The following is a 13,169-nucleotide window of genomic DNA, read 5'->3' on the forward strand; positions in this document are numbered from 1 at the left end:
GTACTCAGCACCTCCATCCTCATCAATACTCACCCTAGTCATAGTACTCACCACCTTTATGCTCACCCTACTCATAGTACTCACCACCTCCATCAATACTCACCCTAGTCATAGTACTCACCACCTCCATCCTCATCAAAACTCACCCTAGTCATAGTACTCACCACCTCCATCAATACTCACCCTAGTCATAGCACTCACCACCTCCATCAATACTCACCCTAGTCATAGTACTCACCACCTCCATCCTCATCAATACTCACCCCAGTCATAGTACTCACTACCTCCATCCTCATCAATACTCACCCTAGTCATAGTACTCGCCATCTCCATCCTCATCCTTACCTGTGGACAAGTAATTATCCTCCTCATCCCAGTTATAATACTCACCACCTCCATCCTCATTTTTATTCACCCAAGTACTAATATAACTTACCTCCATCCTGTTAATCACACTAGTCATAGTACCTACCACCTCCAACCTCGTTATCTTTCATCCCAGTCAAGTACTCAACCCCTCCATCCCCATCCTCACTCACCGCAGAACTAATACTCCCCACCTCATCTTCTCTTACCCTACTGCAAATACTCCCAAACCCCATCTTCTAATACTCTGCACTGACCTCTCATCTACAGATCTCCTATACTGGACATATACTGGCCTGTTATCTCTTTTAGGGATAAATAATACTCCATTCTATACAAATATACTGCGATTTATCAAAATTCTCTGTTGCAGATGACAAATGCCAAAGTAAAGCCCGTCATTTGTGGAAAGATCTGCGGGAGGACTTCAGAAGAGTTGTTACCAGGGTAACCTCCAATAACTGATCTTGTAAAGCATATCAATCCTCTGTCATTTAAATATGATAATGAGAAGTTTGTGTTTAATATTTTCACGTTTCAGCAGTTCACACCTTTGGTAACAATTTTACCTCTCCCCTTGTAGTACTTTATGAGATGTTCAGTCACCTGTCCTCTAGAAGTAAGGTATGAGGTGTTCAGTCACCTGTCCTCTAGAAGGTATGAGGTGTTCAGTCACCTGTCCTCTAGGAGTAAGGTATGAGATGTTCAGTCACCTGTCCTCTAGAAGGTATGAGGTGTTCAGTCACCTGTCCTCTAGAAGGTATGAGGTGTTCAGTCACCTGTCCTCTAGAAGTAAGGTATGAGATGTTCAGTCACCTGTCCTCTAGAAGGTATGAGGTGTTCAGTCACCTGTCCTCTAGAAGGTATGAGGTGTTCAGTCACCTGTCCTCTAGAAGTTAGGTATGAGGTGTTCAGTCACCTGTCCTCTAGGAGTAAGGTATGAGGTGTTCAGTCACCTGTCCTCTAGGAGTAAGGTATGAGGTGTTCAGTCACCTGTCCTCTAGGAGTAAGGTATGAGGTGTTCAGTCACCTGTCCTCTAGAAGGTATGAGGTGTTCAGTCACCTGTCCTCTAGAAGGTATGAGGTGTTCAGTCACCCGTCCTCTAGAAGTAAGGTATGAGGTGTTCAGTCACCTGTCCTCTAGAAGTAAGGTATGAGGTGTTCAGTCACCTGTCCTCTAGAAGTAAGGTATGAGGTGTTCAGTCACCTGTCCTCTAGAAGGTATGAGGTGTTCAGTCACCTGTCCTCTAGAAGGTATGAGGTGTTCAGTCACCTGTCCTCTAGGAGTAAGGTATGAGGTGTTCAGTCACCTGTCCTCTAGAAGTAAGGTATGAGGTGTTCAGTCACCTGTCCTCTAGAAGTAAGGTATGAGGTGTTCAGTCACCTGTCCTCTAGGAGTAAGGTATGAGGTGTTCAGTCACCTGTCCTCTAGGAGTAAGGTATGAGGTGTTCAGTCACCTGTCCTCTAGAAGTAAGGTATGTGGTGTTCAGTCACCTGTCCTCTAGAAGTAAGGTATGAGGTGTTCAGTCACCTGTCCTCTAGAAGTTAGGTATGAGGTGTTCAGTCACCTGTCCTCTAGAAGGTATGAGGTGTTCAGTCACCTGTCCTCTAGAAGTAAGGTATGAGGTGTCCAGTCACCTGTCCTCTAGAAGTAAGGTATGAGGTGTTCAGTCACCTGTCCTCTAGAAGTAAGGTATGAGGTGTTCAGTCACCTGTCCTCTAGAAGTAAGGTATGAGGTGTTCAGTCACCTGTCCTCTAGGAGTAAGGTATGAGGTGTTCAGTCACCTGTCCTCTAGGAGTAAGGTATGAGGTGTTCAGTCACCTGTCCTCTAGAAGTAAGGTATGTGGTGTTCAGTCACCTGTCCTCTAGAAGTAAGGTATGAGGTGTTCAGTCACCTGTCCTCTAGAAGTAAGGTATGAGGTGTTCAGTCACCTGTCCTCTAGAAGTAAGGTATGAGGTGTCCAGTCACCTGTCCTCTAGAAGTAAGGTATGTGGTGTTCAGTCACCTGTCCTCTAGGAGTAAGGTATGAGGTGTTCAGTCACCTGTCCTCTAGGAGTAAGGTATGAGGTGTTCAGTCACCTGTCCTCTAGAAGTAAGGTATGTGGTGTTCAGTCACCTGTCCTCTAGGAGTAAGGTATGAGGTGTTCAGTCACCTGTCCTCTAGGAGTAAGGTATGAGGTGTTCAGTCACCTGTCCTCTAGAAGTAAGGTATGAGGTGTTCAGTCACCTGTCCTCTAGAAGTTAGGTATGAGGTGTTCAGTCACCTGTCCTCTAGAAGGTATGAGGTGTTCAGTCACCTGTCCTCTAGAAGTAAGGTATGAGGTGTCCAGTCACCTGTCCTCTAGAAGTAAGGTATGAGGTGTTCAGTCACCTGTCCTCTAGAAGGTATGAGGTGTTCAGTCACCTGTCCTCTAGAAGTAAGGTATGAGGTGTCCAGTCACCTGTCCTCTAGAAGTAAGGTATGAGGTGTTCAGTCACCTGTCCTCTAGAAGTAAGGTATGAGATGTTCAGTCACCCGTCCTTTAGGAGTAAGGTATGAGGTGTTTCATGGTACAGGCACAGTATATGGTTGGATGGCTCAGTGTATGGTTGGATGGTACAGGCACAGTGTTAGATTGTATGGCGTAGTGTATGGTTGGATGGTGAAGGCGCAGTGTATGGTTGGATGGTACAGGTTCAATGTATGGTTGGATCATGCAGTATATGGTTGGATGGTGCAGGCACAGTGTATGGTTGGATGGTACAGGCACAGTGTATGATTGGATGGCGCAGTGTATGGTTGGATGGTACAGGCGTAGTGTATGATTGGATGGCGCAGTGTATGGTTGGATGGAGCAGGCGCAGTGTATGGTTGGATGGTGCAGGCGCAGTGTATGGTTGGATCGTGCAGTGTATGGTTGGATGGTACAGGCGCAGTGTATGGTTGGATGGTGCAGTGTATGGTTGGATGGTGCAAGCGCAGTGTATGGTTGGATCGTGCAGTGTATGGTTGGATGGTACAGGCGCAGTGTATGGTTGGATGGTGCAGTGTATGGTTGGATGGTGGAGGCGCAGTGTATGGTTGGATCGTGCAGTATATGGTTTCATGGTACAGGCACAGTATATAATTGGATGGCACAGTGTATGGTTGGATGGTGAAGGCGCAGTGTATGGTTGGATGGTGCAGGCACAGTGTATGATTGTATGGCGCAGTGTATGGTTGGATGGTGCAGGCACAGTGTATGATTGTATGGCGCAGTGTATGGTTGGATGGTACAGGCGCAGTGTATGGTTGGATGGTGCAGTGTATGGTTGGATGGTGCAAGCGCAGTGTATGGTTGGATGGTGCAGGCGCAGTGTATGGTTGGATGGTGCAGGCGCAGTGTATGATTGTTTGGCGCAGTGTATGATTGGATGGCGCAGTGTATGGTTGGATGGTACAGGCGCAGTGTATGATTGGATGGCGCAGTGTATGGTTGGATGGTGGAGGCGCAGTGTATGGTTGGATGGTGGAGGCGCAGTGTATGGTTGGATCGTGCAGTATATGGTTTCATGGTACAGGCACAGTATATAATTGGATGGCACAGTGTATGGTTGGATGGTGAAGGCGCAGTGTATGGTTGGATGGTGCAGGCACAGTGTATGGTTGGATGGTGCAGGCGCAGTGTATGGTTGGATGGTGCAGGCACAGTGTATGATTGTTTGGCGCAGTGTATGGTTGGATCGTGCAGTATATGGTTTCATGGTACAGGCACAGTATATAATTGGATGGCACAGTGTATGGTTGGATGGTGAAGGCGCAGTGTATGATTGTATGGCGCTGTGTATGGTTGGATGGTGCAGGCGCAGTGTATGGTTGGATGGTGCAGGCGCAGTGTATGGTTGGATGGTGCAGGCGCAGTGTATGGTTGGATGGTACAGGCGCAGTGTATGATTGTATGGCGCAGTGTATGGTTGGATGGTGCAGGCGCAGTGTATGATGGTGCAGGCGCAGTGTATGATTGTATGGCGCAGTGTATGGTTGGATGGTGCAGGCACAGTGTATGTTTGAATGGTACAGGCGCAGTGTATGATTGGATGGCGTAGTGTATGGTTGGATGGTGCAGGCGCAGTGTATGGTTGGATGGCGCAGTGTATGGTTGGATGGTGCAGGCGCAGTGTATGGTTGGATGGTGCAGGCACAGTGTATGATTGGATGGCGCAGTGTATGGTTGGATGGTGCAGGCGCAGTGTATGATTGTATGGCGCAGTGTATGGTTGGATGGTGCAGGCACAGTGTATGATTGGATGGCGCAGTGTATGGTTGGATGGTGCAGGCGCAGTGTATGGTTGGATGGTGCAGGCGCAGTGTATGGTTGGATGGTGCAGGCGCAGTGTATGATTGTATGGTTGGATGGTGAAGGCGCAGTGTATGAATGTTTGGCGCAGTATATGGTTGGATGGTGCAGGCGCAGTGTATGATTGTATGGCGCAGTGTATGATTGGATGGCACAGTGTATGGTTGGATGGTACAGGCGCAGTGTATGATTGGATGGCGCAGTGTATGGTTGGATGGTGCAGGCGCAGTGTATGGTTAGATGGTGGAGGCGCAGTGTATGGTTGGATCGTGCAGTATATGGTTTCATGGTACAGGCACAGTATATAATTGGATGGCACAGTGTATGGTTGGATGGTACAGGCACAGTGTATGATTGGATGGCGCAGTGTATGGTTGGATGGTGCAGGCGCAGTGTATGGTTGGATGGTACAGGCGCAGTGTATGGTTGGATGGTGAAGGCGCAGTGTATGATTGTATGGCGCAGTGTATGGTTGGATGGTACAGGCGCAGTGTATGGTTGGATGGTGCAGGCGCAGTGTATGATTGTTTGGCGCAGTGTATGATTGGATGGCACAGTGTATGGTTGGATGGTACAGGCGCAGTGTATGATTGGATGGCGCAGTGTATGGTTGGATGGTGCAGGCGCAGTGTATGATTGTTTGGCGCAGTGTATGGTTGGATGGTGCAGGCACAGTGTATGAATGTTTGGCGCAGTGTATGGTTGGATGGTGCAGGCACAGTGTATGATTGGATGGCGCAGTGTATGGTTGGATGGTGCAGGCGCAGTGTATGGTTGGATGGTACAGGCGCAGTGTATGGTTGGATGGTGAAGGCGCAGTGTATGGTTGGATGGTGCAGTGTATGGTTGGATGGTGAAGGCGCAGTGTATGGTTGGATGGTGAAGGCACAGTGTATGGTTGGATGGTACAGGCGCAGTGTATGGTTGGATGGTGCAGTGTATGGTTGGATGGTGAAGGCGCAGTGTATGGTTTCATGGTGCAGGCGCAGTGTATGATTGGATGGCGCAGTGTATGGTTGGATGGTGCAGGCGCAGTGTATGGTTAGATGGTGGAGGCGCAGTGTATGGTTGGATCGTGCAGTATATGGTTTCATGGTACAGGCGCAGTGTATGGTTGGATGGTGAAGGCGCAGTGTATGATTGTATGGCGCAGTGTATGGTTGGATGGTACAGGCGCAGTGTATGGTTGGATGGTGCAGGCGCAGTGTATGATTGTTTGGCGCAGTGTATGATTGGATGGCACAGTGTATGGTTGGATGGTACAGGCGCAGTGTATGATTGGATGGCGCAGTGTATGGTTGGATGGTGCAGGCGCAGTGTATGGTTGGATGGTGGAGGCGCAGTGTATGGTTGGATCGTGCAGTATATGGTTTCATGGTACAGGCGCAGTGTATGATTGGATGGCGCAGTGTATGGTTGGATGGTGCAGGCGCAGTGTATGATTGTTTGGCGCAGTGTATGGTTGGATGGTGCAGGCGCAGTGCATGATTGTTTGGCGCAGTGTATGGTTGGATGGTACAGGCACAGTGTATGAATGTTTGGCGCAGTGTATGGTTGGATGGTGCAGGCACAGTGTATGATTGGATGGCGCAGTGTATGGTTGGATGGTGCAGGCGCAGTGTATGGTTGGATGGTGCAGGCGCAGTGTATGGTTGGATGGTACAGGCGCAGTGTATGGTTGGATGGTGAAGGCGCAGTGTATGGTTGGATGGTGCAGTGTATGGTTGGATGGTGCAGGCGCAGTGTATGGTTGGATGGTGAAGGCGCAGTGTATGGTTGGATGGTGAAGGCGCAGTGTATGGTTGGATGGTGCAGTGTATGGTTGGATGGTGAAGGCGCAGTGTATGGTTGGATGGTGAAGGCGCAGTATATGGTTGGATGGTGAAGGCGCAGTGTATGGTTGGATGGTGCAGTGTATAGTTGGATGGTGAAGGCGCAGTGTATGGTTTCATGGTGCAGGCGCAGTGTATGATTGGATGGTGCAGGCGCAGTGTATGGTTGGATGGTGCAGGCGCAGTGTATGGTTGGATGGTGCAGGCGCAGTGTATGGTTGGATGGTGCAGGCGCAGTGTATGATTGGATGGTACAGGCGCAGTGTATGGTTGGATGGTACAGGCGCAGTGTATGGTTGGATGGTACAAGCGCAGTGTATGGTTGGATGGTACAAGCGCAGTGTATGATGGTGCAGGCGCAGTGTATGGTTGGATGGTGCAGGCGCAGTGTATGATTGTATGGCGCAGTGTATGGTTGGATGGTGAAGGCGCAGTGTATGGTTGGATGGTGAAGGCGCAGTGTATGGTTGGATGGTGAAGGCGCAGTGTATGATTGTATGGCGCAGTGTATGGTTGGATGGTGAAGGCGCAGTGTATGGTTGGATGGTGAAGGCGCAGTGTATGGTTGGATGGTGAAGGCGCAGTGTATGGTTTCATGGTACAGGCACAGTATATGGTTGGATGGTACAGGCGCAGTGTATGATTGTATGGCGCAGTGTATGGTTGGATGGTGCAGGCGCAGTGTATGGTTGAATGGTACAGGTGCAGTGTATGATTGTATGGCGCAGTGTATGGTTGGATGGTACAGGCGCAGTGTATGGTTGTTTGGCGCAGTGTATGGTTGGATGGTGCAGGCGCAGTGTATGATTGTATGGCGCAGTGTATGGTTGTTTGGCGCAGTGTATGGTTGGATGGTGCAGGCGCAGTGTATGATTGGATCGTGCAGTATATGGTTTCATGGTACAGGCACAGTATATGGTTGGATGGTACAGGCGCAGTGTATGATTGTATGGCGCAGTGTATGGTTGGATGGTGCAGGCGCAGTGTATGATTGGATGGTGAAGGCGCAGTGTATGGTTGGATGGTGCAGGCGCAGTGTATGATTGTATGGCGCAGTGTATGGTTGGATGGTACAGGCGCAGTGTATGATTGGATGGTACAGGCGCAGTGTATGATTGTATGGCGCAGTGTATGGTTGGATGGTACAGGCGCAGTGTATGGTTTAATGGTACAAGCACAGTGTATGGTTGTTTGGCGCAGTGTATGGTTGGATGGTGCAGGCGCAGTGTATGGTTGTTTGGCGCAGTGTATGGTTGGATGGTGCAGGCGCAGTGTATGATTGGATCGTGCAGTATATGGTTTCATGGTACAGGCACAGTATATGGTTGGATGGTACAGGCGCAGTGTATGATTGTATGGCGCAGTGTATGGTTGGATGGTGAAGGCGCAGTGTATGGTTGGATGGTACAGGCACAGTATATGGTTGGATGGTACAGGTGCAGTGTATGATTGTATGGCGCAGTGTATGGTTGGATGGTACAGGCGCAGTGTATGGTTGTTTGGCGCAGTGTATGGTTGGATGGTGCAGGCGCAGTGTATGATTGTATGGCGCAGTGTATGGTTGGATGGTACAGGTGCAGTGTATGATTGTATGGCGCAGTGTATGGTTGGATGGTACAGGCGCAGTGTATGGTTGTTTGGCGCAGTGTATGGTTGGATGGTGCAGGCGCAGTGTATGATTGGATCGTGCAGTATATGGTTTCATGGTACAGGCACAGTATATGGTTGGATGGTACAGGCGCAGTGTATGATTGTATGGCGCAGTGTATGGTTGGATGGTGCAGGCGCAGTGTATGATTGGATGGTGAAGGCGCAGTGTATGGTTGGATGGTGCAGGCGCAGTGTATGATTGTATGGCGCAGTGTATGGTTGGATGGTACAGGCGCAGTGTATGGTTTAATGGTACAAGCACAGTGTATGATTGTATGGCGCAGTGTATGGTTGGATGGTACAGGCGCAGTGTATGGTTGTTTGGCGCAGTGTATGGTTGGATGGTGCAGGCGCAGTGTATGGTTGTTTGGCGCAGTGTATGGTTGGATGGTGCAGGCGCAGTGTATGATTGGATCGTGCAGTATATGGTTTCATGGTACAGGCACAGTATATGGTTGGATGGTACAGGCGCAGTGTATGATTGTATGGCGCAGTGTATGGTTGGATGGTGCAGGCGCAGTGTATGATTGGATGGTGAAGGCGCAGTGTATGGTTGGATGGTGCAGGCGCAGTGTATGATTGTATGGCGCAGTGTATGGTTGGATGGTACAGGCGCAGTGTATGGTTGAATGGTACAGGTGCAGTGTATGGTTGGATGGTGAAGGCGCAGTGTATGGTTTCATGGTGCAGGCGCAGTGTATGATTGGATGGTACAGGCGCAGTGTATGGTTGAATGGTACAGGTGCAGTGTATGGTTGGATGGTGAAGGCGCAGTGTATGGTTTCATGGTGCAGGCGCAGTGTATGGTTGGATGGTGCAGGCGCAGTGTATGGTTGGATGGTGCAGGCGCAGTGTATGATTGGATGGTACAGGCGCAGTGTATGGTTGGATGGTACAGGCGCAGTGTATGGTTGGATGGTACAAGCGCAGTGTATGATGGTGCAGGCGCAGTGTATGGTTGGATGGTGCAGGCGCAGTGTATGATTGTATGGCGCAGTGTATGGTTGGATGGTGAAGGCGCAGTGTATGGTTGGATGGTGAAGGCGCAGTGTATGGTTGGATGGTACAGGCGCAGTGTATGGTTGGATCGTGCAGTATATGGTTTCATGGTACAGGCACAGTGTATGGTTGGATGGTACAGGCGCAGTGTATGATTGTATGGCGCAGTGTATGGTTGGATGGTGCAGGCGCAGTGTATGGTTGGATCGTGCAGTATATGGTTTCATGGTACAGGCACAGTGTATGGTTGGATGGTACAGGCGCAGTGTATGATTGTATGGCGCAGTGTATGGTTGGATGGTGCAGGCGCAGTGTATGATTGGATGGTGAAGGCGCAGTGTATGGTTGGATGGTGCAGGCGCAGTGTATGATTGTATGGCGCAGTGTATGGTTGGATGGTACAGGCGCAGTGTATGGTTGAATGGTACAGGCGCAGTGTATGATTGTATGGCGCAGTGTATGGTTGGATGGTACAGGCGCAGTGTATGGTTGTTTGGCGCAGTGTATGGTTGGATGGTGCAGGCGCAGTGTATGATTGGATCGTGCAGGCGCAGTGTATGATTGTATGGCGCAGTGCATGGTTGGATGGTGCAGGCGCAGTGTATGATTGGATCGTGCAGTATATGGTTTCATGGTACAGGCGCAGTGTATGGTTGTATGGCGCAGTGTATGGTTGGATGGTGCAGGCGCAGTGTATGATTGGATGGTGCAGTGTATGGTTGGATGGTACAGGCGCAGTGTATGGTTGAATGGTACAGGCGCAGTGTATGATTGTATGGCGCAGTGCATGGTTGGATGGTGCAGGCGCAGTGTATGATTGGATCGTGCAGTATATGGTTTCATGGTACAGGCGCAGTGTATGGTTGTATGGCGCAGTGTATGGTTGAATGGTACAGGCACAGTGTATGATTGTATGGCGCAGTGTATGGTTGAATGGTACAGGCGCAGTGTATGGTTGGATGGTGCAGGCACAGTGTATGATTGTATGGCGCAGTGTATGGTTGAATGGTACAGGCGCAGTGTATGGTTGGATGGTGCAGGCGCAGTGTATGATTGGATGGCGCAGTGTATGGTTGGATGGTGCAGGCGCAGTGTATGATTGGATGGCGCAATGTATGGTTGGATGGTACAGGCGCAGTGTATGATTGGATGGCGCAGTGTATGGTTGGATGGTGCAGGCACAGTGTATGGTTGAATGGTACAGGCGCAGTGTATGGTTGGATGGTGCAGGCGCAGTGTATGATTGGATGGCGCAGTGTATGGTTGGATGGTGCAGGCGCAGTGTATGATTGGATGGCGCAGTGTATGGTTGGATGGTGCAGGCACAGTGTATGGTTGAATGGTACAGGCGCAGTGTATGGTTGGATGGTGCAGGCGCAGTGTATGATTGGATGGCGCAGTGTATGGTTGGATGGTGCAGGCGCAGTGTATGATTGGATGGCGCAGTGTATGGTTGGATGGTGCAGGCACAGTGTATGGTTGAATGGTACAGGCGCAGTGTATGGTTGGATGGTGCAGGCGCAGTGTATGATTGGATGGCGCAGTGTATGGTTGGATGGTGCAGGCGCAGTGTATGGTTGGATGGTACAGGCGCAGTGTATGATTGTTTGGCGCAGTGTATGGTTGGATGGTGCAGGTGCAGTGTATGGTTGGATGGTGCAGGCGCAGTGTATGATTGTATGGCGCAGTGTATGGTTGGATGGTGCAGGCACAGTGTATGGTTGGATGGTGCAGGCGCAGTGTATGATTGTATGGCGCAGTGTATGGTTGGATGGTACAAGCGCAGTGTATGGTTGGATGGTACAAGCGCAGTGTATGATGGTGCAGGCGCAGTGTATGGTTGGATGGTGCAGGCGCAGTGTATGATTGTATGGCGCAGTGTATGGTTGGATGGTGAAGGCGCAGTGTATGGTTGGATGGTACAGGCGCAGTGTATGGTTGGATGGTACAGGCGCAGTGTATGGTTGGATGGTGCAGGCGCAGTGTATGATTGGATCGTGCAGTATATGGTTTCATGGTACAGGCACAGTGTATGGTTGGATGGTACAGGCGCAGTGTATGATTGTATGGCGCAGTGTATGGTTGGATGGTGCAGGCGCAGTGTATGATTGGATGGTGAAGGCGCAGTGTATGGTTGGATGGTGCAGGCGCAGTGTATGATTGTATGGCGCAGTGTATGGTTGGATGGTACAGGCGCAGTGTATGGTTGAATGGTACAGGCGCAGTGTATGATTGTATGGCGCAGTGTATGGTTGGATGGTACAGGCGCAGTGTATGGTTGTTTGGCGCAGTGTATGGTTGGATGGTGCAGGCGCAGTGTATGATTGTATGGCGCAGTGTATGATTGGATGGTGAAGGCGCAGTGTATGGTTGGATGGTGCAGTGTATGGTTGGATGGTGCAGGCGCAGTGTATGATTGTATGGCGCAGTGTATGGTTGGATGGTACAGGCGCAGTGTATGATTGTATGGCGCAGTGTATGGTTGAATGGTACAGGCACAGTGTATGATTGTATGGCGCAGTGTATGGTTGAATGGTACAGGCGCAGTGTATGGTTGTATGGCGCAGTGTATGGTTGAATGGTACAGGCACAGTGTATGATTGTATGGCGCAGTGTATGGTTGAATGGTACAGGCGCAGTGTATGGTTGGATGGTGCAGGCGCAGTGTATGATTGGATGGCGCAGTGTATGGTTGGATGGTGCAGGCGCAGTGTATGATTGGATGGCGCAGTGTATGGTTGAATGGTACAGGCACAGTGTATGATTGTATGGCGCAGTGTATGGTTGAATGGTACAGGCACAGTGTATGATTGTATGGCGCAGTGTATGGTTGAATGGTACAGGCGCAGTGTATGGTTGGATGGTGCAGGCGCAGTGTATGATTGGATGGCGCAGTGTATGGTTGGATGGTGCAGGCGCAGTGTATGATTGGATGGCGCAGTGTATGGTTGGATGGTGCAGGCGCAGTGTATGGTTGGATGGTACAGGCGCAGTGTATGATTGTTTGGCGCAGTGTATGGTTGGATGGTGCAGGCGCAGTGTATGGTTGGATGGTGCAGGCACAGTGTATGGTTGGATGGTGCAGGCGCAGTGTATGATTGGATGGTGCAGGCGCAGTGTATGGTTGGATGGTACAGGCGCAGTGTATGATTGGATGGCGCAGTGTATGGTTGGATGGTGCAGGCGCAGTGTATGATTGGATGGTGCAGGCGCAGTGTATGGTTGGATGGTACAGGCGCAGTGTATGATTGGATGGCGCAGTGTATGGTTGGATGGTGCAGGCGCAGTGTATGGTTGGATGGTGCAGGCGCAGTGTATGGCTGGATGGTGCAGGCGCAGTGTATGATTGGATGGCGCAGTGTATGGTTGGATGGTGCAGGCGCAGTGTATGGTTGGATGGTGCAGGCGCAGTGTATGATTGGATGGCGCAGTGTATGATTGGATGGTGCAGGCGCAGTGTATGATTGGATGGCGCAGTGTATGGTTGGATGGTACAGGCGCAGTGTATGATTGGATGGTGAAGGCGCAGTGTATGGTTGGATGGTACAGGCGCAGTGTATGATTGGATGGTGCAGGCGCAGTGTATGGTTGGATGGTACAGGCGCAGTGTATGGTTGGATGGTACAGGCGCAGTGTATGATTGTATGGCGCAGTGTATGGTTGGATGGTGCAGGCGCAGTGTATGATTGGATGGTGCAGGCGCAGTGTATGGTTGGATGGTACAGGCGCAGTGTATGATTGTATGGCGCAGTGTATGGTTGGATGGTGCAGGCGCAGTGTATGGTTGGATGGTGCAGGCGCAGTGTATGATTGTATGGCGCAGTGTATGGTTGGATGGTGCAGGCGCAGTGTATGATTGTATGGCGCAGTGTATGGTTGGATGGTGCAGGCGCAGTGTATGGTTGGATCGCGCAGAATATGGTTTCATGGTACAGGCACAGTGTATAATTGTATGGCGTAGTGTATGGTTGGATGGTACAGGCGCAGTGTATGATTGTATGG

General features: G+C 50.3%; 1 protein-coding gene across 1 annotated transcript in view; it reads left to right on the top strand.

The window, feature by feature from the left end:
- Positions 1-742: 742 nt before the first annotated feature.
- LOC141122107 (WD repeat-containing protein 97-like) overlaps positions 743-13,169 on the top strand; it is a gene marked incomplete at its 3' end in the record, with an annotated part of 37,245 nt that continues 24,818 nt past the window's right edge. The window contains exon 1 of the mRNA XM_073611938.1: positions 743-813. The remainder of the gene's footprint in view (positions 814-13,169) is intronic.

The sequence above is a fragment of the Aquarana catesbeiana genome, unplaced genomic scaffold (assembly GCF_042186555.1).
Source record: "Aquarana catesbeiana isolate 2022-GZ unplaced genomic scaffold, ASM4218655v1 unanchor245, whole genome shotgun sequence".
Taxonomy (NCBI): domain Eukaryota; kingdom Metazoa; phylum Chordata; class Amphibia; order Anura; family Ranidae; genus Aquarana; species Aquarana catesbeiana.